A 23,032-nucleotide genomic window follows, 5' to 3' on the forward strand; every position below is an offset into this window, starting at 1 on the left:
TTTGTGGCACTGGCCTGAAAAACGAATCATCTAGTTTCCATTATCTAGTCAGAGAGAATGTGACATATGGCAGAAACCATCCTACGACCCAACTCTCCAATGGAAAGTTCACCACAGTGTTGTCTGAGGACTTCTGTATTTTTTCATAGAAGCAGAAAAGGTCAGCAAATGCATCCAGCTATTCCTTGCAAAGCCCACAAATCCAGCTGTCTGTATTTGTCTGTGGTTGCTATGCCTGGGCTCTTCATGAAATGTGTGATATAGACGTACATTACTGACCCCTATCTCACATGAGTTTGGACAGGTCGCCAGACCCAACCAATATAAGGGGAGCCGACGAAGGGAAACACACAATGGTCATACTAGAAATTTCTACTTCAAAATAGAGTGTGAGGGGAAGACCCAGCTGCTGCATGGAACACTCTTGCAGGGTGATGTTTTATCAGTAGACACTTCTGCAAACAGCCGGTCATGCCAAGAGACCACACACATGGCACAGTGATCCCTTTGTAAATGTCAAATAACATGATGACACACCATGATTGCAAAGGCCCTGAGGGAGTCAGGTGAGCACATATGTGTATGAACCAAACACATGTTGCAGTGGAAAACTGCAGACTTCATGAGCATTGCAGCATTCAAGGAACAGTGCAGCAGGTCAAACCCCACACGCACTGCCACACAAAGGGCTTGCAATATTGTAACTGAAGTGCTTGAGAGGGTGTGGCTATTGCTATTGTCAGAATGAAAATATGTCACACAGCTGCGACAATCCTGCAGGAAGTGTATGCCAAGTTCAGGGATGACTCACTGAGGGTTTTGAATGTCAGTTCTGAGGCCTTGGACAATTTCATGAATATCACACATGCACTGGATGATGGTCGAGCATTGATTTTTGACATGTGTTGCATATTGACTAAACCCCCCTGTTACAGGTGTGTCTAAAAAAGGAACCGGAAGTAACATATTTGATAACCGTGAGAGTATTTTGGTGACTAAATTGATGCCTACAACATATTATGCAAGATACAAACGTAAAATGCCTGCATTATGTACTGAAGAGGTGCTTGTGACAAGATGGAACACACGATTTTATATTCTGAAACATTTCATGGAGCAGCATTAAGCCATCAATGACTTTGTGATGCAGATCATACGTTAGATGAAGTCACATTTGTCTCAGGAACGAGGGCAAATTCAGTGTCTTATCTGAATTCTTTCTTAGAGAATCTGACGCAGGCCATGAGCAGTGTGATTGAAGACCTGTCACATATTACCCCTTTTATGTGTCCTGTATGACCTGCTGCAAGAGATTATTAGATTTAACAACCACTAAAAAATTGAAAACTGCATCGGTGTAAAAAAAGTATGGTTGTGCACACAGATGCATATGTTCAGCTTAGTTAGCACACTTCCTGGGGCGCTCAGCCGATCAGGCTGTCAGAACATAGGCATCATACAAAGGTATAATGCCCATGCTCAGAGCAGCCTGCAAGCTGCGTGCCATCGCCTCTCACCCCCTACTCTACACTCACTCGCAACAACCATATTCTTAGCCGCCCCACGCAGAATGTTAAAGAAAAAGGTTCCAAACGTGCATGTTCTTTCCGGACTGACCACCATCTTCCTGATAATGTCACCGTCATAGACAATGAAAAGGGACTGATTTGGAAGCGTCATTTCCGACCTTGCATGGGGGCAGGTTTCTTTGGGATAGAAAAGATTTGTTTCTATGAGCCATTGTAAATGTGCATATTGCGTTAGGGTGTTAATGGTGACTACATTTCGGCCTGTGGGCTGGAGAGGACTGCAACAGCACAGCTGGGACAACATTAAGCACAGCTTGGTCTCCTAACTTGACAGTAGGATATTAGTGGCAGAGACAGCATGTTGGCTTTGTTGCTATTGACTCAGAATTACATGATGGACTCCAAGGAGTACACTTTTGCACCATTCTTGAATCTTTGACACTATTTTGTGCCACACTGTATTGTGCCACATTCGGAGGTGAATTCAAGGAGTGGGTTTAAAACAAGTTAATTTACAGAAGATATGGAGGTTTTAGAGGTTAAAGTCAGGCATGGAAACAGAGAATGCCTCTCTTCCGTGCTAGCGAAGTAAAAGGCGCTAGCACGGAAGAAATAGGGTTGTAACCTTTAAAGGAGATGAAAGTAGGGACGGGGTATAGTAATCTGATATACAAACCCCCAGCTTACAAACGTGACGATAGTCCATAGGAGAATAATAGAAAAGAAGAGATATATAGGATCATACAAGACAAAGAAAAAAGGAGTGAGCAGTCACAATTGTTGACAGAAATAGATAGGGATATTAAGAGATGGAAAGGAGAGAAGGATAAAGCTGACGAGATAGCGCTTGTGCAGAACAAATGAATGGGAGGACAGATCTTACTTAAAATAGATGGGAAAAGTATTGAAGAATTTAGGCAAAGAGAAGACAAGGATGAACAAGAAAGAAAGCATAAAGAACAAGAGAAGAGATTGAGAGTAGATGAGCTAAAAAGGAAGAGCAGAGAGCAACTAGAACAAATATATCAGGAAGAGCAAGAGAGAAAAGAAGAATAGGCTGAAGAACAAAGAACGTATGACAATAGACAGAGAGTGATAGAAGAAAGAGATAGACTTGAAAAGAAGAAACAAGAGGAGGAAGTGCAAAGACTAAGGAACAAAAGATTACAGAGACAGAAAGAAGAAGAGGAAAGAAAGGATGGGATAAGGTTGAAGTGAAGAAAAAATGCAAGAGGAAGAAACAATTAGAATGGATGCGAGAAAGCAAAGAGAGATAGACAAACACATGGAACAAAAAAGGAGTCAACGAGGTCTTGATATCAGTCTCATTCATAAAGAACCCACAAATATGATGGGATAGAATAGAAGAGATCCTTCCGATAGGGAAGCTATGCCAGGGGTATCTAGAGATGCATTAGGCAAAGAAAGATTTGATGCGGAAAGCATCAGAGAAAGGTTTGATAAGGTTTATCAACAGTTGAGGCGAAATAGAAAGTATGAAACTCGAGGGAGCGATGATTGATCCCCAAAGTCCCGATCACGAAGATAGAAGGGAAGTCTGTTCAGTGATGAATGTCGATCATTGTCTTTAAGTAGACTGAATCTGGATAAGGGTGAAGGGGATGATAGTCACACTAGTTGGGGACAAGACATGTCAGACGAGGAAAGAGAGTCTGCCCTCGAGGTAGGAGGAGGGAGCGAGTGTGCCCCTGAAGGAAGCCTGCAAATGGACAAAGAAGTGAGAGAGTCTGATCTGGAGCAACCTAAGGATAGGACACCAGATCCCATAGCATATCCTGAGTGTCCCCGAGGATGATCGTACAGTGAGAAGGGAGAGTAGCCACCATATGTGAGCAGGTTAGGGTTGTTACCCACAGGGAGACAGACAGGGACAATCATCCCTGCCAAGGATAGACTAATAGTAGGGTCCAACTGTGGGGCAGGGTTTATGCAGTTTTCCTTATTGGAAAAAGGGGGAGCAAAACCACAGAATATTCCATGGCTGCAGATGGACAAGGATCGTTTAAGTTGTAAGCTCCTGAGATTGACTTCGGGTGCTGGGAAATGGATATACGAATTAGGAAAAAAATGACAGGAGTAAACACCTTGGCCATAAGGGACATAAAAGGTCTCTTGGCAGCTATTCTTGGGGAGAGAGCTGACGACATATGGAGAAAAGGGGGGTATTCGAGGGTGACAGCACAGAATACAACACATGATGGAGGTCCATTTAATAATTATAGAGCAGATGTTTTTTTAGGGCACTCAGGGTACACTATCCTGGCACATCAGATATGGGTGCAATTATGACACGTAAGATAAAAGACAATGAAGACCCTATTGCATACATTCAGGATAATCAGGAGACATGGCAGCTTGAATCTTGTGAGCCGTGGGAAAAGACAGTGGCATTGTTTTACCACATTTTATGTCAGTGGTTGCCTGAGCTAGTGCAGAGACAGATGAAGAAACAAGTGTGGATGTAAGCAAAGTCTTGTGCTAAAATACAGTTGACAATAGTACAGCATTGTCACTTATTACAAGATAAAAATAAGAAGTAAGATGAGAATAGGAAAATTGAGGAAGCCAAGTTGGTTCAGGAAGAATGTCAACATTTGCCATAGAAGGGGCGGTATTGACAAGTAGAGAAGGATTGGGAATTAAGCAAGCAGTGGGAACATCGCAGGCGAGTGATCTGAGCCCATTGGATCAAGGTGAATATTGGGTTTTGCCACGAAGCAAAGGAATAGGCTATAGAGGAAGAAGAGGAGGATTTCAAAATAATCAAGGTGGGCTTTAAGATACACAGAATGAGAACCAGAGAATTCAAGGAGGGCTTGTTAGAGGGGCAGCTCCAGCATGTTGCACTTGTGGGATGACAGGACACATTATGTGTGTATGTGGGAGCTAAGGAAATGTACAAAATGGCCAATATTCAAGAGGAGGGAAAGCTTATCCTTCTATAGCACACAGACTAGACCCAAGACCATACATTGTATCAGACACAAGCACCGCAGGTCTAGTAGGGGCAATAGCAAGAACAAGTGCAAATGAATCCACCGCAAGGGCAGGCGCAACAGGCCCTCATGCAGACACAGCAGTATGCAAATACAGAACAAGCACTGACACCTAGAATAGGAGGTGTCACTGTGGTAGGAGGGAATCTTTTCACAGGGACGGGGATGCACCTGCACTCACAATAGGACAGCTCACAGGGTGACTTGCTGTGTTCAGTACTATCTACCTAGAGGACTAAGAATACAATTGCGGCCCACCTTATGCAAGGAAAGCAAAGAATTTGTTAAAAAATGGGAAGCTATATTGAATAGATGTTCTTTGGACTTGATTTTACTTACCATCCAGGAATTAACGACTAATCTCAACATAATTGATGCCGAGATCAAAGAAATACAACAAGAACTTACTACCACACTAAAACTGAAAAAGGAGGATTTGGAAGAAATACTAACAGATATTAATAACAAACTTGCGGATTATAAATCAGAACTTGAAACGAAGAAGATCAAAAAATTCAAAAGAGACACTTACGATTACCTTAACGAAGAGGTGTACACCTGGATGGAAAAATATGGACCACCTGTGAGGAAACCTCGACCTAATACCTCGAGCAATACATCTAGCTCTGAATCAGAAACAATCTCAGCAACACCACCCGAAAGGGATACACAGCAACCAGAAACTTCAAGACCAACAGAAGCAAGAGCAGGTGTTTCAGGGATCTCTTTTTTAGGAAGAGGCCAAAGAGAACAAGGCAGGGGAAAAGAAAAAGGGCGAGAAGGCCCGCAGACAAGATATCAACAGAGGAAAACCTAGTGATCAATCTCTCTAGCAGAGTTCTAACAGAATCAGAGATACACACTTTACAAAGAGGTTTAAGTTTTGTGCCCACATATGATAGTTCTTTATTTGATACAAAAGTGGAGGTACTTAAATTGGTGAGAAAGATGAAACTTAAAATTTTCTTTGATGAAGTGGAAGATCAAGGGGACAGAAGGGATGGTTCATCATACAAAGAATTCAAATCTAGGAGTACATTCGTACCACCATGCAGCAGCCCCGGTGTGGAGATCTTTGAGAAACGGGTACTTAAAGACTTAGACAAGATTAAATTTTCAAACACCAAGCATAAGAACCTTAAACCTCATGAACTTAAACTACTAAAAGATCTGTATGGCGATGAATCAATAACTATCAGAACGGCGGATAAGGGAGGAGCACTAGTTATACAAAATACAACAGACTACAACGAAGAATGCTTGAGACAATTAGCAGACACTGATACTTACAAAAAATTGGAGAATGACCCTACCGCAAGGATCATGCAGGATCTGGAGAAGACCTTGGAGAATGCTGAAGAAAACTCTTGGATCAGCCACAATACACATATATTTCTACAGAATACCAACCCACGTGTACCTAACTTTTACACTCTGCCTAAGATCCACAAAGATCCCCTTAAACCTCCCGGCAGACCTATCGTAGCAGGTGTCAACAGTGTATTGCAACAGATTGTGAAGTACATCGACTTTTTCCTCCAGCCACTCATTCAGAATACCCCCACCTACATCAAGGACACCACTCACTTTTTGAAACAACTTAAAACCATACCCCATGTCCCAACAAACTTTTTGTTCACCTTGGATGTTAAGAATCTATACACATCAATTCCACATGATTTAGGAATACAAGCAGTTGATTGGCTACTGTTAAATACTGGCGAATTAGAAGCAAGAAAAGAATTCTTGATCATCCTGTTGGAGTTCATTTCCAAAAACTCATATTTTAAATACCAGAAACAACATTATCAGCAGATTGCTGGAACATCGATGGGTGCCACCATGGCACCAACATATGCGAATACCTTCATGTACAAATTTGAGACAGACCATATTTTGAACCATCCCATATGGAAATCACACTTAGCTATCTGGATCAGGTACATTGATGACATTTTTGGAATTTGGACCCAGAGTGAAGAAAGCTTGCTAACATTCTTTAGAGATCTCAACACCACTGATGCCAGAATACAGTTTACACATGAGTATTCAAAAGAAAACATCCATTTTCTTGATGTGGAAATCAAGACTACAGGAGAAGGATACAGGACGAACATATATACCAAACCCACCGATCGCAACAATTTGCTTCATAGATTGAGTTTTCATCAGCCAAGCCTTATACGTGATCTCCCATACAGCCAGATGCTACGTGTTAAACGTATTATCAGTGATCCTACTGATTATACCATCGAACTACACAAAATGGGTGAGAAATTTATCAAGAGAGGCTACAAAGAATGTGAAATTACGAATGCAAAAACCAGACTCGAGACAATTAATAGGGAGGATTTATTAACACCGTCTAGAAGAACTAAATCTGAACCACCTTTGGTTTTTGTGACAAAATATTCTACACAAAGTAATCGCATCAAATCTATCATTAAGAAGCATTGGCAAATTTTATCATGTGACCAGAAAGTAGAACATTTGTTCAAGGATTTACCTACTTTTGCATATCAACGCAGTAGGAATTTTAAAGACCATTTGGTAAAGACACGTCCGCCTCAGAAAAGATTTGAGACAAAACGTAAAGGGACGTTCCCATGTCTGCAGTGCAGCAACTGTGGATACATATTGAAAGGACAAATTATAAACCACCCACACACCGGTGAGAAATTGCCAATTAAAGACTTTGCGACATGCGAAACAGCTAATATCATTTACGCCATTAAATGTCCATGCGGGTTGTACTATGTAGGACAATCGAAGAGAAAGGCGAAATTGCGGTGGAATGAACACCGGTCATGTATCCGCAACCGGAATATGACTTCTTCAGTGGCCAAACATTGGACAGAGAAAGGGCACAACTTGGCACAGATACGGTTCCAAATACTGGAGGTCATACATCGATACGAACCTCATGAGAATCTTCAACAAAGACTTGATAGGAGAGAAGGCTTCTGGATAGAAAAACTTGGGACACTTGCCCCCAGAGGGCTTAATGAAGAGATCAATTGGTCCTGTTATCTGTAGGGTACAGATAATACATGATCACCTACATACAGATGCACATTGTGGACATGTTATTTACTTTAATGTATTGGAGTTTTTGTTGTTTAATTTTGTCCTTTTGGTCCCAGTTTATCTCTTAGTGTATATTAGTTTTGAAAAATGACGTTCCATTTATTTAAGCATGATGTATTGATTTAACCACGATCAAACCGAATGTTTTGTTCAACTTTGGAAACACTAATCCCTTCTATTCTTAGTTTGGGACTCAGCGAAGGGATTTAAAACCTGCTTAAGTTAGCCGATTAGAGCTACATTTGCAAATACCAGAGAAAGGTCTACTGCCCATTATTTAGTGAACAGGCACGAATACTTTATATTAAGAAAATTGCCATACCAGTTATTGATATCCCTGCCTTGTATGTAGAGATACGATCTAACATACTTAATCATCATAATGGTGGTTCCAGCTCGCATAACTATGCGCATTTGATCTATACGAGCAGGTGTTTTCAACACTGCTATTACTAAATGCTCATTTGAATAGTTATTCCTCATTCCCGTACTCCGATTCCCTTGGAGATACGGGACGCGAGGCACTGCCACGTCAACACGCTGATTGACGTTGTGCAGCGCCCTGCCGAGGAAACCATGGCAACTAATAAAACAAGGAAGTGAACGCCATTCACCTCCTTGGACACACGTACTTCTTGTGCTCCGACACACATTCGAGCAATAAGGTAACTACTACAGTACGTGTGGTTATATGTAACGTTATTCGAAAAGATTCACTTTAATTATGGATTACTTATATTTAGTTACACTCATATCCCATTTTTATTTACTTTTCTACGCAGCATTCGAGGGAGACAGTTTTTACTCCACACACTCGATTGGGATGAGAAATACATGGTATGTCCAAGTTGAACTTCAGGTACACTTGCTCTTTTCAATCCCGTTGGGGCATCATTGTGAGATTATTTAAGAGGTTTTATACATAAATTCTTTTCCCTCATTTGCATTTTTCTCTTTTTTTATTTTCATGATTTGCACTCCTGTTTTACTACGTCCTGTGTGCACGCGGGATGCAGTATGTATCTGTAATGTATAATTTCTTTGATTACACCCTTTGTGATATATTGTGAACATTCCATGTATATGATATGATGGACTTATTTTGTTTAAATTATTAATTTTTTGTGGTTCATTAGATAAAGCATATTACGTTATGGTTTTTGCCCTGAGGAAGGAGCTAGACTCCGAAATGCATAGGCACTGTTAACCATATGTTTTTGGCAATCAACTTGGATGATGTTGAGCTTACTATGCATATTGATCAACACAATGATCAAACATATTTTGAATATTCATTAAATTATGAAGAAATACGGTACAAATGGAACTCGAATTAACTTTATTTAGAAAATAATCACACCACGCAGTTCTTGGAACACAAACGTGAGCACCAGTCTTGGCTGGATGGTCCATCCAGCCTCTTCTTTTTTGTTTAGTCTCATACGGTCCTAGTGTCGTTAGAACCTACCAGACTGGATGCCCCACACGTAATTTAGTTACTTGCACCAAAAGAAAAGACACGTTGATAAAGTGGTGCCCGCCTTTCATCTGGCCTTCAGTACTATCTGTGACACCAGACCCACAAGAGCTACCAAGGGTCGATGTGGCCATAGGAGCCAAATCTCACTGGAGCGACTTGTTCATGTATACGAGAGGGAAAATATCCAATGTCGGGAATTGCCATGAATGCTCAAGGGTTCTCTAGAGCTATGTGTTGAGTTCTTTTTACTAATGAATTACCAGTCTCTATGGGAGAATGTGATATGACTGTTCTTTTGTTATATTCACGACAGACACCTGTTAACTTTTTGGGAAGAGACTTAATGACAAAACTCAACATGACAATTTCATTCACTGATCATGGAATAGTGTGTTCCACTTCAGGAATACACTATTTAAATGTGGGAGAATGTATACTGGCATTCAGAGGGCAAGTGGTTCTCCGAGGCGTTCCAGTAGATCCAGAGATTTTTCTATATGGAGTGAGCATTCTATTGACATGACTACCTGGTTTAGTGGGAGAAATTGTGAGGATACCTGACAAGTTTTTGTTTTGACCACGAATACCTATGGACGAAGAGGGGAGACAGACTATCCCTATAGAATTGGATGCAGCCATAGTATGAAATGAAATGTAAGGAAATGGCAATGCTTTAGGGAGTAGATGATGAGGGTAGATCATGGAGAACAGCAATAGCTCTTGATGAAGGGTATAGATTGACTGACATAACTGATGATGGCATGTTCAGGGAAGACCAAACAGACAATTAAGTTGTGTTCTTCATGAGCATTACATATTGGACAAGAATAGAGAAAAGGGAAGTTCCATAGTGAATGGCGATAATGCGGCAATGTCCAGTATTTTCTCAGGAAGATTTGGAAAAGGTGCCAAGCATCCTTTGGACCACAGGCCCATATGACTTAGGTTTATTGAAGGGAATAGGGGAAACTAAAATAAAACTTAAGCCAGAAGCAAGTTTAACTCAAGTAAAGCAGTACGTGTTGTCTCGAGAAGCTGATGAGGGTTTATTTCAGACCATCTCAGCACTGATGAAACAAGGAATTCTGGTGGCATCAGAATCGTCATGTAATACTGCGGTTCATCCGATTAAGACATCTACAGGAGGGTCTTGGAGATTTATACAAGGTATGAGACCGTTTAACCAGATTGTAGATGCAGCATTTTCTTTAGTTCCTCATAGTATGTAATATCCCGGTGGAAGCTCGATATTTCATGGTGATCGATTTGAAGAATGAGTTTTTCACGATCCCGTTGCACAAAGACTCACAAATCAAATTTACTGTCTGCCAAACCCGACTGCAACATATTCATTTGCCCCAAGGGTACTGTGAGTCCCCATCGATGTTTAATAGGGTCATACAGATGGATTTAGGCAATATTGATTTTAAGAGTGCAGTGGCACAGTACGTAGATGACATTTTAATATGTAGCGCCACAGAAGATGAGTGTAGATAAGATTCTGTTCAGTTGATGACTATTCTAGCAGACAAGGGCTATAAGGTAGACAAGGAGAAGTTGCAATATTGTCAAGAAGAGGTGTTATATATAGGGCAATTGATTTCAAATGAAGGAAAGAAAGTGACACCTGAGGCAATTATGAAAACATTAAAACCAAACACAGTGAAACAGATGCAAAGATTATTGGGATTATGCAAGTATGTCAGATCCGGGGTGTTTGATTACAGTATGTACTCAAGACCACTTCTGCAAGCTTTAAAGAAAGCACAGGTGGAAAAAGTAAAAATAGAATGGACTGAAGAAATGGATTAAGGGTTTGAGGAACTGAAAAAAAGCTATTTGTACGGCCCCGGTTTTGGGAATTCCCAATAATGCTGAGGAATTTTATTTGTTTTTGCACACAAATGGGACAGTCAGGACAGCAGTGCTTATGAATGGAAATATATGGGGCAACAAACCTTTAAACATATTACATTTGAATTTTAGACCCAGTTATGAGAGGACACGTACCGTTGCGAACAGTCATTGACTGCTTTAATACAAAAAGGTAGCCAGCAACCCTCTCTTGAAAGAATATGTCATGATAACCTGTTCTGTGTTTTTTTCTCACTATGAGAGTCTGCAGCCATCCCTTTTTGCTCACTGTACTTTTCACAAAGGAGGAATATTCATGTGCATATCGGTCTTTGTCCTGCCCACAAGGGCAGTCCAGCACCAAAATGACAGGCAAACCTTCTTTGAACAAGAGTAGCAACAACAAACCCAAACATGTGTTTCAGCCTGGTTGGGCATCATCGTGAGGTTGAGCTGTGCCTCTCTGAGCACAGTGAGCAAGGGGTCCATGTCTGGGTTCCCCCAAGCAACTTAGGGTGACCAAACACAAGTTCCTTGCAAAAATACAAAAAAGGTAGCATGCGCCCCTCTCTATCAATCGAAAAGTCTACAAGTATAGTTATGTGCTGCTCCATGACTCTCTTCGTGGAGCATGCTCCGTTTGCCATTTTAGAGAAACCCAAAGCATATTGACATCTCAAAGATCTTCAGCTTATGAGGTAATGATTTCAAACCCAACAAATAAAATTGTAAGATGTAAAATAGTGACTCCTGCCACGTTTATAGCTGAGTCAATAGAAGAAGAAAGTGATCATGTGCATGACACTGCTAATTATGTAGAATTTTGTGATGTTATAACCCGTGTGAAGGAAAATGCTTTGACGATAGGGGAGATTCTCTTTATTGATGGTTCTTCAAAAATGTATCAAACTAGTTGGGAAAGGCATTCAGGCGCCACAGTAGTGAGACATAGATTAAATGGATAATTTGAAGTTGTAGCAAGTGCAAGGCTACCATCTCACTTTTCAGCGCAAGCAGCAGAATTAGTAGCGCCCATTGTCGCGCTTGAAAAACACGAAGGAAAGGCAGTGATGGTGTACAGTGACTCCGCCTATGTGACGTCACCTGTACATGCAGGGGTAGCACGTTGGAAGAGGAGGGGCTTTCTCAGCGAAGACGCACTCCAGGGCAGCATGCATCCTTATTGGATAGACTTATTAAGGCACTACAACTCCCAGTAGCCATAGCGGTCATTAACTGTGCAGCCACCGTAAGCGAAAAGATTGTCTTGCGGGAACGAAGAAGCAGACGAAGAAGCCAAAAGGGTTGCATCTTCCCCAGACATTTTGAGTTTTGATACTGAGAGTATTAAAGAAAAAGTTGTCACAACCATGTTAGTGCAAGAATGGTCCAATAATTTATTGAAAACCAAACTAATGGAGATTCAAGGGAGTGCACCGCAGGTAGAGCAGGAATTGTGGAAACAAAGGGGGTGTTCTTTATCCCCGACGGAAGCATTATGGTGACAAGACAGAACTGGAAAGCCGGTGAATCCAGGAGCGTTATTAAAGGTTGTGCTTGAACAGATGCACTACCCCACACATGTAACTAGGGAAAATATTGCTGCAACGATTTGCGGAAGACTGGTGTATTCTGAATTTGTTGGAACACGTTGCATTGTTTATGGTAAACTGCATTGTGTGTCAAAAGATTACTGCTGTGCATACACTGAGAACTATTAGAGGGGTGATACCTTGACCGAATGGTCCAATTCAGCATTTAGATATCGACTATGTCAATATTCTGCAGGTGTGTAATGGATATAGGTATCTATTAGGGGTGGTGTGTCCCTTTTCTAGGTGGATCGAGGCAGGTCTCTGTACACACCCTGATTCCACTTGTGCAGCAATGTTTATAATGCAGGAAGTCTTCCGGAGATGGGGTCTGCGTGAAGTGCTGAGATCCGACAATGGGTCACATTTTGTTAATGAGCTATTTGAACAGATAGGGCTTCTATAGACTATTAAAGATAGGTTTTCTTCTGCTTATCACCTGCAAGTGAATGGGAAATAAGAGAGACTCAACTGCCTCCTTAAAGAAAGGATTGACAAGATTAAAATTACTTTGAAGAAGGGATGGCTATTTTGCCAACTCTTCACTTTGTATGCCCTTCGGAATCAGACAGGATCAGACCAAGACCTCACCCCTCATGAACTTGTGACAGGGCGGCATATGAGAAGGCCCCTTACACCTCCATCTAGGAGTAGAAGCGATACCCAGAGTGTAGCTAAAACATTAGGTGATTAAATGCATTATTATTTGACATGTATGACCTCTAGCATCTCTTTCATTTCAGATCAAGTCAAGCACAAGGGGGGGTTGGTCTCAGAACACAGAAGAAGACAATTCAACAACCAACCCAATTAAATTACTACCGCCAGCTAAGTTATATGTTGGAGACCTTGCCTTAATTAAGAACTGAAGGTGGCAAGATCCACATTTTAATGGTCCCTTTTACATTGAGAATATAACACCTTCAGCTGTGAAAGTCCAAGGGAGGTGAGCTTGGCTTCACCTTAGTGATGTAAAGGCCTATAAAGGTGAGATCCGCCCTCCCACCATTGCCGATCCAGAAGCAAGATAGATAGAAGAATTTCAGCAAGCTCAGACTCGATCGATGACGAAGAAGAAGGACGAGAAAGCAACCAGTGGTTAATACAGAATTATCTTGGACTGAAATTCAAGTGGACACTCCTTATAGATATTTTAGAAGTGAGTGAAAAGACTTCCAGATAATTTCTTTTGCTTGAAAATGAACTTTAGAAACACACATTGAAGCATTACAGTTATGCCTAAATGTCAGTTTTTGATTGGGAATTGGAAACATGATCAGTATCCAGATTCATTTAGTGGAGAATACCTGTTTTATGCAGTTAATATGGTGCTTACAGACACTGACGTGCATCGACTTTTGCTTGCAGTCTTTGTGTTCATGCTTCAAGCTTACCCTGCTCTTGTGAGAAGAAATGTTCATGTTCACACTTTCTTACAGGATCCTATAAATGACGCAGTGATAAGGAGGCTCCTTATTGCCATCATTAAGCAGATCTTGCAGTTACAAGTATAAAAAATTTGATTTTTGTATTAAAAATGATTAAAGAGGAAAGTGCCATGGTTCAAGGCGAAGAATAAGTGCAACGAGTAGTATATTGGCACGACAAATGTATGCCTATGTTCTTGTGCATGATATATATGCTTGTATGATTGTTCTCTTTGTCTTTCTCTTCCTCATCTTTCACACTCGTTATCATGTTAGTACTTCTGTTGAAACAGAGGTCCCTGTGGCTCTCCCTACTGTGAGAACTACTTTTGATTTGCTTCATGAGTATTACACAACCTTCGGGATACACAGGAGAAATGCAGAGGAAGATAGTGTGGGGATAAATACTTATCTAGATAATGCAGTACATTTGGGGAATAACATGTGATATCAGCACATGAGAAAGGTGGGAGAAAGAACACCCAAGGAGAGTTGCTATGTCTGCTCTCTCAAACCCTATGCTATGAATACAGTGCAAACTATAATTGCAAGAGAAATTCCAGAACACAACGCTAGGTGCTTCAGCCATCTGGCAACATATATGACCAGAGGAAAATTTCAAGGAAGTTGGGCCACTTTGCGATGGAGATTGAAATGGTTGTTTCCATACCAGTATTACTACATCAAGACTACACAGATGGAAAAGGAACCTACAAGGAAGTGCAAGATGCTTGTTTATCCTTCAACAGGACAGGATGAGGTGGTCATTGAAGAGATGAAGAAAATGAATTTCCCCGATGTGCCAAAAATAGCTGGATCACCTGGATGTTAGGAGCAACCCACATCTTAGTTTATGGATGAGTAGGGATGGGAAGAAGGGCTGATGTCCTGTGCAACTCAACTACTGAAGCCAGAATATGTATAAGAGGTACAGAGAGTAAACAATGGGTGTTTGAAGTCATGGGCTAAGCATGCCAAACTGCTGACATGGGTAGAAGATGAATCGGGCCCCATGGATGTAATCCCATTGGCTAATGCGACATTGTGCTTCCAAAGATATGGCGAGAATCATGTGGGACACAAGAAGGACTGTAGAACTACAGTTGACGTTTCCAGGTTGGGAGAAGGGACAGCCGTCCTGATGGATCGATATTGGGCATTCGGTCCTGGGGCTTAGATGAGGCTGCACAAAGATTGGGGAGTAACGTGCTCCTTGGTGCTCATACATGTTACAGCATTAGTGATTCCTAAGAGTGACCTGAACATTGGAGGATTTCCAAAAGCCCATTTGATAAGAAGAAAATTGCCTGAAAATTGCCTGAGTTTTGCAATAGGATCAGAAGAGAGAATTACTTGTCAGCAGATTCAATAGAAGCATTTGATGCAATTCCTTATGAGCACAGGTTGTTCAGCAAGACTGCTTCAATCTTCACGACTATCTTCATGTCTGAGATTCAAACGATGGCCAATGCCAAGGGGTGCAGATCGCAAGATGGGAGCTCCTTCAGATGATCAATACCACCATAAAGGGATTCAATGCTATTAAGGAAGAACTGAGGGCCATACGACTAATGACCATGCAAAACAGATATGTCCTTGACATGATTACAGTGATGGAAGGAGGAGTTTGCACCAAAATCAGGCCTTCATGTTGCACATTCACACCTTCTCTTGATGACGAGAATGGTACCTTAACAGAGGCCATAACGTTGTTGACAAATCTGCCTAACAAGATGGAAGATGATACAGAGGACATTCCAGATGACGTTGGTTTGCCTGCATATTCTCGTGGATTCTGCTGTGGTTGGCAAACATATTCAAGATCCCTGGAGCAATATTGGTAATTTTGCTGTTTGGATTATGTGTGATCAGGATAATAATTGCCCAATGGAATAAGACAGCAAAAAAGGCAATAGGAATGAAGATCATGATCAATGTAAAATCAGGACTTGGACCCAAATAATTGATGGATGAAGATGTCAGAAAAAACACAGAGGCCAGCATTGTAGCACCCGAGGAACCAAAGAAGTATGTGGGATGGTGGGTCTATTGTAATCCAAATGGACAGTGCAACTACATGACCTGGAGTGTAGACAAACACGTTAAATGAGCTTGCACCCCGATGTGGTTGATGAAGATTTGTACTCCGAAGAAGCACTTTTTCAAAAGAAGATATCACGATGTGGAGACTATTGAAGAGGTGGTCGAGGAATCGACCAGAGGGGGCAATCTCTTTCATGGATTCTGATCAGTGCACCATTTCTTCCTATATTCTTGAATGAGTCAGCACTCTTTTTGTGTTTTTATTGTGAGTTATTCTCTGCCCTAAAGCTGTTGGATCAATATTTGTGTGTTACAAATTTAATAAAGTAAAGTAAATAATGTAGAGGAGCAGCTGCATGCCTCTACAAGAAATCACGCCCCCTGCCTCCTATATGTTGGAAGTCGGAGACTGTGCCATGCTTGACACCAGCAATTGTGCCAATACAGCAGCGAGTATTTGAGAAAAGGTATCCATTGAGAAAACCATATCGAATGTATACCCCTGAAAAGACGACAATCTGAGGGAGGAACTCCCTGAAGGAATATGAAAAAGAGTGAAAGAGAAGTGATTGACATTGCAAGTGATGAGCGTGAGACACTGAGAATACTGGCTCAAGAGAATGCATGGAGTTTATAGAAACTGATGATGAAGATAAGAATGGAGAAAACTTTTATATGCAGACAGGAAGATTGCACATATGCAAAGTGATACAGAAATGTAACCGTTGAATAATTGCACAGACGCAGAAACACAAGTAGACTAAGTGATCATAGAAGCTGGCTATACATAGTGAATAGACTGCAGGTGAAGCCACCATTGTATAGGAACTGGACATTGGTGTCATGAATTTAGTAAGCTGAAACCCATGGAGAGGAAAGGCCGAGAATTGTGCCACAGCACAAATAAGCTGAGATCGTGGAAGAGCCTGGTGAGGCTGTCTGGCTTGGCATCAAAACAGAAGTAGCCAAGATCAGTTATCTATTCTTGAAAGCAGTGAATGTGCAAATGATGAATCATCCCTTATTAAGGGGCAAAGAAAGAACACCAAGAGTGCCAGGTTTTATTCATTCAAGACATGTAAATGCTGCAGAATGGAACCGAATCATGGTCTCCTTTCAAGTGAGCTGAGGATAGAAAAAGAGTTGAGCATTGGAGTACTAGAACAACGATAGTGAGTGCCTGCACTCCTATATATATTCCCACAGACAAGGACACTTTGCAAGGCCAAGTTCAAAGACAATCTGCATGGCAGAAGGCATGGGTGATGAGAGATGTTGGGCTAATCGGGTGGAGAGGTAAAGTCAAGTCCACCTCCGGGCACCTGGGTATGATCTTACCTGCTGCTAATTGAACCAAATGGTACAGACATTGATATTGATACATTATTTATATTGTGCTTGTACGCAAGTGTTTCAGATAATAAATTAAATACATAACATAAATAAAAAAATATCAATATCAGACATGGCACGAGCGTGCCAACCAATTGTACAGGGCCATATAACTAAAGGACTTATAGTTTGAGAGCCAATGATAAACTGTCTACTTAAGAGTATTGAAGATGACATGTTTTAGAGGTAGGCATACATTTTCCACCTGACAGTAGACAGCCAATCACAAGCCCAGTCCTTACAGAAAGTAAACTTAGATCTTCTCCTTGAACCAATTATAATTGTTTGTAGGTTTTCCTTATTTAACACCTAATTTGACGTCACTGCTGACGTATTTTTAGTATAAAGTGTATGTTTTATGAGAAATTTGTAGAGAACTGAGTGAACATTCTTTGATGTTTATTGTAACCTCCCCGTTTTAGAACATTTGCCTGCTTCCTGAGTTGGTTCTAATATTTGGACTCAGAATTATTCTGTGAACCCCATCCATTGCATGCACTTTGCTAAAGAACCATAAGTTCACCTCTCCCCAAGGGGTAGCTACTCTTTTAGGACTAGGGAGGTGAGACTGCTAAGCTGAACACACCCAAGGGGCAGGAGAAGCAGGATCTCACTTGGGTGACCCGCCTTTACAGGAGATGCAATCCCTAAACAGGGATACAGGGATATGTGTTAGCATCCCTTGTCTCAGGAACCTAGTTGTTTTGTTGGTTATATGTGAGTTAAACTGTTTAATAACTTTAAACCTCTTACACTAACATCTGGTATGGTGTCTGACCCCTTTAGGGCACAATCCTCACCTAGGAAGAGAGAGCAGAGAATAGACCCACCACTTGGTTATGTTGCAGATAAAAACCCAATCAGCATCACTACATGAAACTACAGTAGCCCGCGGAGCTGGTGAGGCAGGCACACCTCCAACTTGTCCCTGGACTCGCGAAATGACTAAGCATGCAAGCCAGCCTTGTAAGGAGGAATCAATGCCAAAGCTTCACCGGATGACAGCGGGAAAGGTGTGCTAGCTGCATAAAACATGGAATACCAGGATGAAGCCCAGAGAGAAAAGCTGAGTCGAACTGCTGGAATGCCAGCCCAGTTGAGCACTGCATGGAAACAGAAGGTATACAGTCACTCCAGGGAGCCAGAAGGCTGGTGGAGAGGCCCAATACCACATGACGGGGTAAGAGAAGTGAAATCCAAAGGCGGGTGAGTGAGACCAAACCCCAAGGTGGGGTGAAAGACATCAGACACCAAGATAGGGCAAGAGAAACAAGACCCCAAGGCGGTGTAACAGAAACCAGATCCCAAGGCAGGGTGACAGAGACCGGACCCCAAGGTAGAGTGAGAGAGAACTGATCCCAAGGCAGGTGAGAGAGAACAGACCGCAAGGCAGGTGTGAGAGACTAGTAAACCCGAGGTGGGGAGAGATCAACAAAACCACAAGTTGGGCGGAGAGACCCAAGACTACAAGGCAGGGTTATCAAAACCAAACACAAAGGTGGGGTGAGCAACCCAAAACCCCAAGGTGGGGTCAGAGAAAAGAAACCACCATGGTGAGGAAAGAGAGAGAGATCTGAGCCCCAGGGCAGGGAGAGAGAAAAGAAAACCCCCAAGGCAGGAGGAGTGAGAGAGAGAACCCCCACGGTTGGGTGAGAGAGACCCGGCCCAAGGTGGGGTGAAAACAGAATTCCAAGGCGGCGTGTGAGACACGAGGACCCAGGGAGGGGTAAAACTCACAAAATAAATCACTAGAGAGAGTACCACAAAATTCCACCTTGGTGGGGAGACCAAGGAGAATACCTGGTGTGGACCTATGAACCAGGGAGCTTCCCAAGGGTAGAAGAAAACCTGAGGCTAAGTCAAAGTGCTTGGTTTACCCAAGGAGAAAGAGGCTAATCAAAGACTGACTTGCAACCTGATCGGAGGAAGCTTGAAGAGACATTTGGTGTCCTGATTTGAACTGTGCCACGGGACAAGGAGCCTGTTTGTTCTGATACAGAAACATCAGTGTGGGGTTGGGAACCAGCCACCGTTCTTTCCTTTTGGGCAGAGGGCCTTATTCTACTTTTGATAAAGTTAGGCTCTTTTTTTCACAGTGGTAGGGACAGCAATCAGATTAGAGTATTTTTATGGATGGTGGACTATCTATCTATCTATATTGTTTTTTATATTGCGCAATATCACCCGAAGGCCTCAGAGCGCTCACATGGACACACACCACAAAGAATCATAAAAGCAGGTAACAGGGCAGAGGACCACAACAATGAGCAGATATTACTCAGTGCCACCATCGAAAAACCACGTCTTGAGTTGTTTTTTTAATATACTGATGGATCCACAATTTTTATCGACAGAGGTAATGAGTTCCAGGTTTTAGGAATCCAGAAACTGAAATTAATACTAACAATTATTTTAAGGAGTTGGCAAGGTTGTAGCAAATCAAAGTTACTGTTGGATCACAGGGGTCTCTTAATAGGTGCTTTCTGTATTTTGTCCGAGAGATATTTGGGAGCCATCCCGGATAAGCATTTCAAGACAATTACAGCACTTTTGAATTTAATTAATTGTCAGACTGGGAGCCAGAGCAGACTCCTCCTCCCAGCCGAAACCTTTGAGTGTTTGCTTAAACCATTTACTGCTCTAACAGCTCCATTTTGAATGGCTTCCAGCTTACTTTTGTTGGACTTAGAAGTGCCCATCATCAAGCTGTTGCAATAGTCGAGTTTAGAATTAACAATGGCACCAGCTATTATAGCCAAGTTAGGCTTGGATAGGTATGGGCGAATTTGCCAGAGGAGGTTATAGAAGAAAGCACAGGTTGATTTGAGATAGAATGTGTGTCTTTTGAAGGATAGATGAGAGTCCATGTAAACACACAGAGTCTCTACATGGTCTGAAACCTTAATAATACTATTGTTGATTTTAAAACGTTGACACATATCCTCAAGATGTTTTAATCTCTGGGGGTTCCAATTATCATTTGCTCAGTTTTAACTTCATTGAGAGCCAGTGAGTTTGATGCCATCCAGATTTGTATCACTGAAAAGAACTCTCTTACTGTGCAGGCATCTTAATAATAATAATAATAATAATAATAATAATAATAATAATAATAATAATAATAATAATGTTCATAGTCTCCGAATAGCGTAAACACCAGCTGGGTGTCATCAGCATAGTTTGTAAATCTGAAACCCATGGATTGTAGCATATCACATAAGAGTTTAGAGAAAATATTAAACAAGAGCAGCAACAGGCAGGATCCCTGAGGAACACCACATAGTAGTGGGATGATTAGGGACTATATTGACAATATTATTTTGAAGGATATCCTGATTAACATTTTATAGGTTCTTTTGTTTTCTTTAGATTAACTCAGAGAAACCTAGATACAGCTCTGTTTTTTGGTGTTCAAAATAAAGAAACTTTTTGCACAAAATGCTACCTTGTCTGTCTCCTGTATCTGACTTATCAAAAACCCTGCAAATTAAGATTTGAAAAGTGGTGGAGCTAAGACATTTTTTTAAGCTCTGCACCTGTGTAACCTAGAACCTTGGAAAAAATAGCCACAATTTCACCCAAGGATTAGGGTGAATGCTGGAATCAATGGAAGGGGGGGTTGAAACAGGAAGAGAACAGCATATAAGGAGAGTAAATGAGAGACAGATTGTGAGTTGTAGGGGTGATGTCAGGAGGCATGGAGTTGGCCCGAGCAATCAGGCGATGGTTTGACAGTGGAGCAGAATGCTTCAATTTGGGTGCAGGGATTGTTGACAGTACAAGTGACTTATTGGGAAAGAGTGTTATCAGCCGAGTGCAGCGTGGTGAGGTGGGTATAACAAATATGTGGAATAGAGTAAGAGCAATAGGATAAGAAGTCTAGGGGAAGGTGATAAGGAGAGTGTATGGTAGATAGGTGCTGAGAGAGTGCAAGACAGCAGTTACAGTAGTTGTGAGGGTGGAGAGTAGCATAGTGTGGGATGGAGTTGGAAGGGAGAGTGTGATAGGAATAGGGCACAGAGACAATGAGGAGAACAGTGCGTAGAGAGGTGAGGAGAAGGGTGTGTAGAAGTAAAATGAGGTGTGTGGAGAGTAAATAGTTCAGGAGAGAATGCAGCCATCAGAGCAATGGCAAGGCTGAGATAGAGACAATAGGAAGAAGATGGGAGGGTGTGAGAGAAGGCACAGGAGGCAGAGTGACAAGAGAGAGGCGAGTAGAGGGTAAGAGCAAAGGAGTAACACGATCAAGGAAAGGAGAGAGAGGGAGTGAAGTGTGAAAGAAGTGTCCATGGTGTCTGTTACGAGCAAAAGAAAAACATAATTTCCTATTGAGAAACCATCGGATGGTTAGGTCGGGGCACTGCAAGAAGAATCCATGAGGGAGCAGTGTAGATAAGGCTTTTCACTGCTACGCCATCACCAAAAGATAGCCTTAGACAGTAAGTGTTACCTATCGCTAGCTGGAAGTGCTGGAGTTTAGGGATGCCTGCATTAGGGAGGAGGGGGCCCACTGGAGGTTTAGAGATGGAAGCCCATTAGAGTTCACTGCTGCACCCTGATCAGAATAAAACCAGTGATTTTTACTATTTTGAAAATAATAAACCTTGAATCATCCTTTAGAGTCTGGGGGTTATTGAAGCCATCTGTGATAACACCCTCTGACACACTGAGATCCCAAGCTCTCCTCTGACTCTCTGTTTTCTTTCCTCTCTGTGCTACCTCTTGCTCATATACGGCCTCGGCCTCCAGCCCGGCAGCTGCCTTCCCAGGATGTTAAGCCCACCCCAAGTGTGTTGGGATTCAAGACTTCCCCTGGGAAGTGCCACATTTACCTTAAAAGCAGGCAGAGCTATATGCTCACCCTTCCACATTCCCCCCAATGATTCCCCAGTCTGTCCTACCACTCCATTCAAGTAAATATTGAAATTTTATATTATTTAGCAAGTGTGAATTTTCCATGTGTTTATCAGGTACTATGTTGGTCTGTGACAAGTGTTTGTCAATGCCATCACCTCGTCCTGTCCGATCACCTGCTTGCCTAATGTATAAGACCTTGTATCTTATTTACTTCACAAAACACCCAATCCTGGGATATCCCTTGTAGAAAATCAGGATTAGGCACATAGTTTCTAATCAAAGCTAATCTGCTAATCCTAATAAATACAGGCACATGTTTACACGTCACTCATTTTCTTCTCTCAAAAATAGATTGTTGCGGTGTTAGTCTAAGAAAGAATTCTGCGTTTTGCATTTTGCAATGCAATTTTATGACTCACACTAAGATAATTGGATGATATAGTTCTTATTGCAGTGTACTATTTGATTCGCTACTGATCTGAAGCAAATGTATAAGTGTGCACATGAATCTACAGGTCCAGAGTCAGCCAAAAACAGGCCCTAAGAAAGAATAATAAGTGGCCCGTATTCGGGAATATCACTTTGCATTTTCATAGTCAACTTTTTCCTTCATCTATTATAGTAATTTCGCTTTAATTTGTTGAAAACAGTGCCATTTATTGGAAATTGGGGCAGTAGCATTGATCAAAACTACCAGCTGCGCAGCTATGAAAATGAACTAATATAATATTATTGTCAGTTTCCCACTGATAAG

Source organism: Ambystoma mexicanum, chromosome 3p, assembly GCF_040938575.1.
Source record: "Ambystoma mexicanum isolate Mex_15411 chromosome 3p, UKY_AmexF1_1, whole genome shotgun sequence".
Taxonomy (NCBI): Eukaryota; Metazoa; Chordata; class Amphibia; order Caudata; family Ambystomatidae; genus Ambystoma; species Ambystoma mexicanum.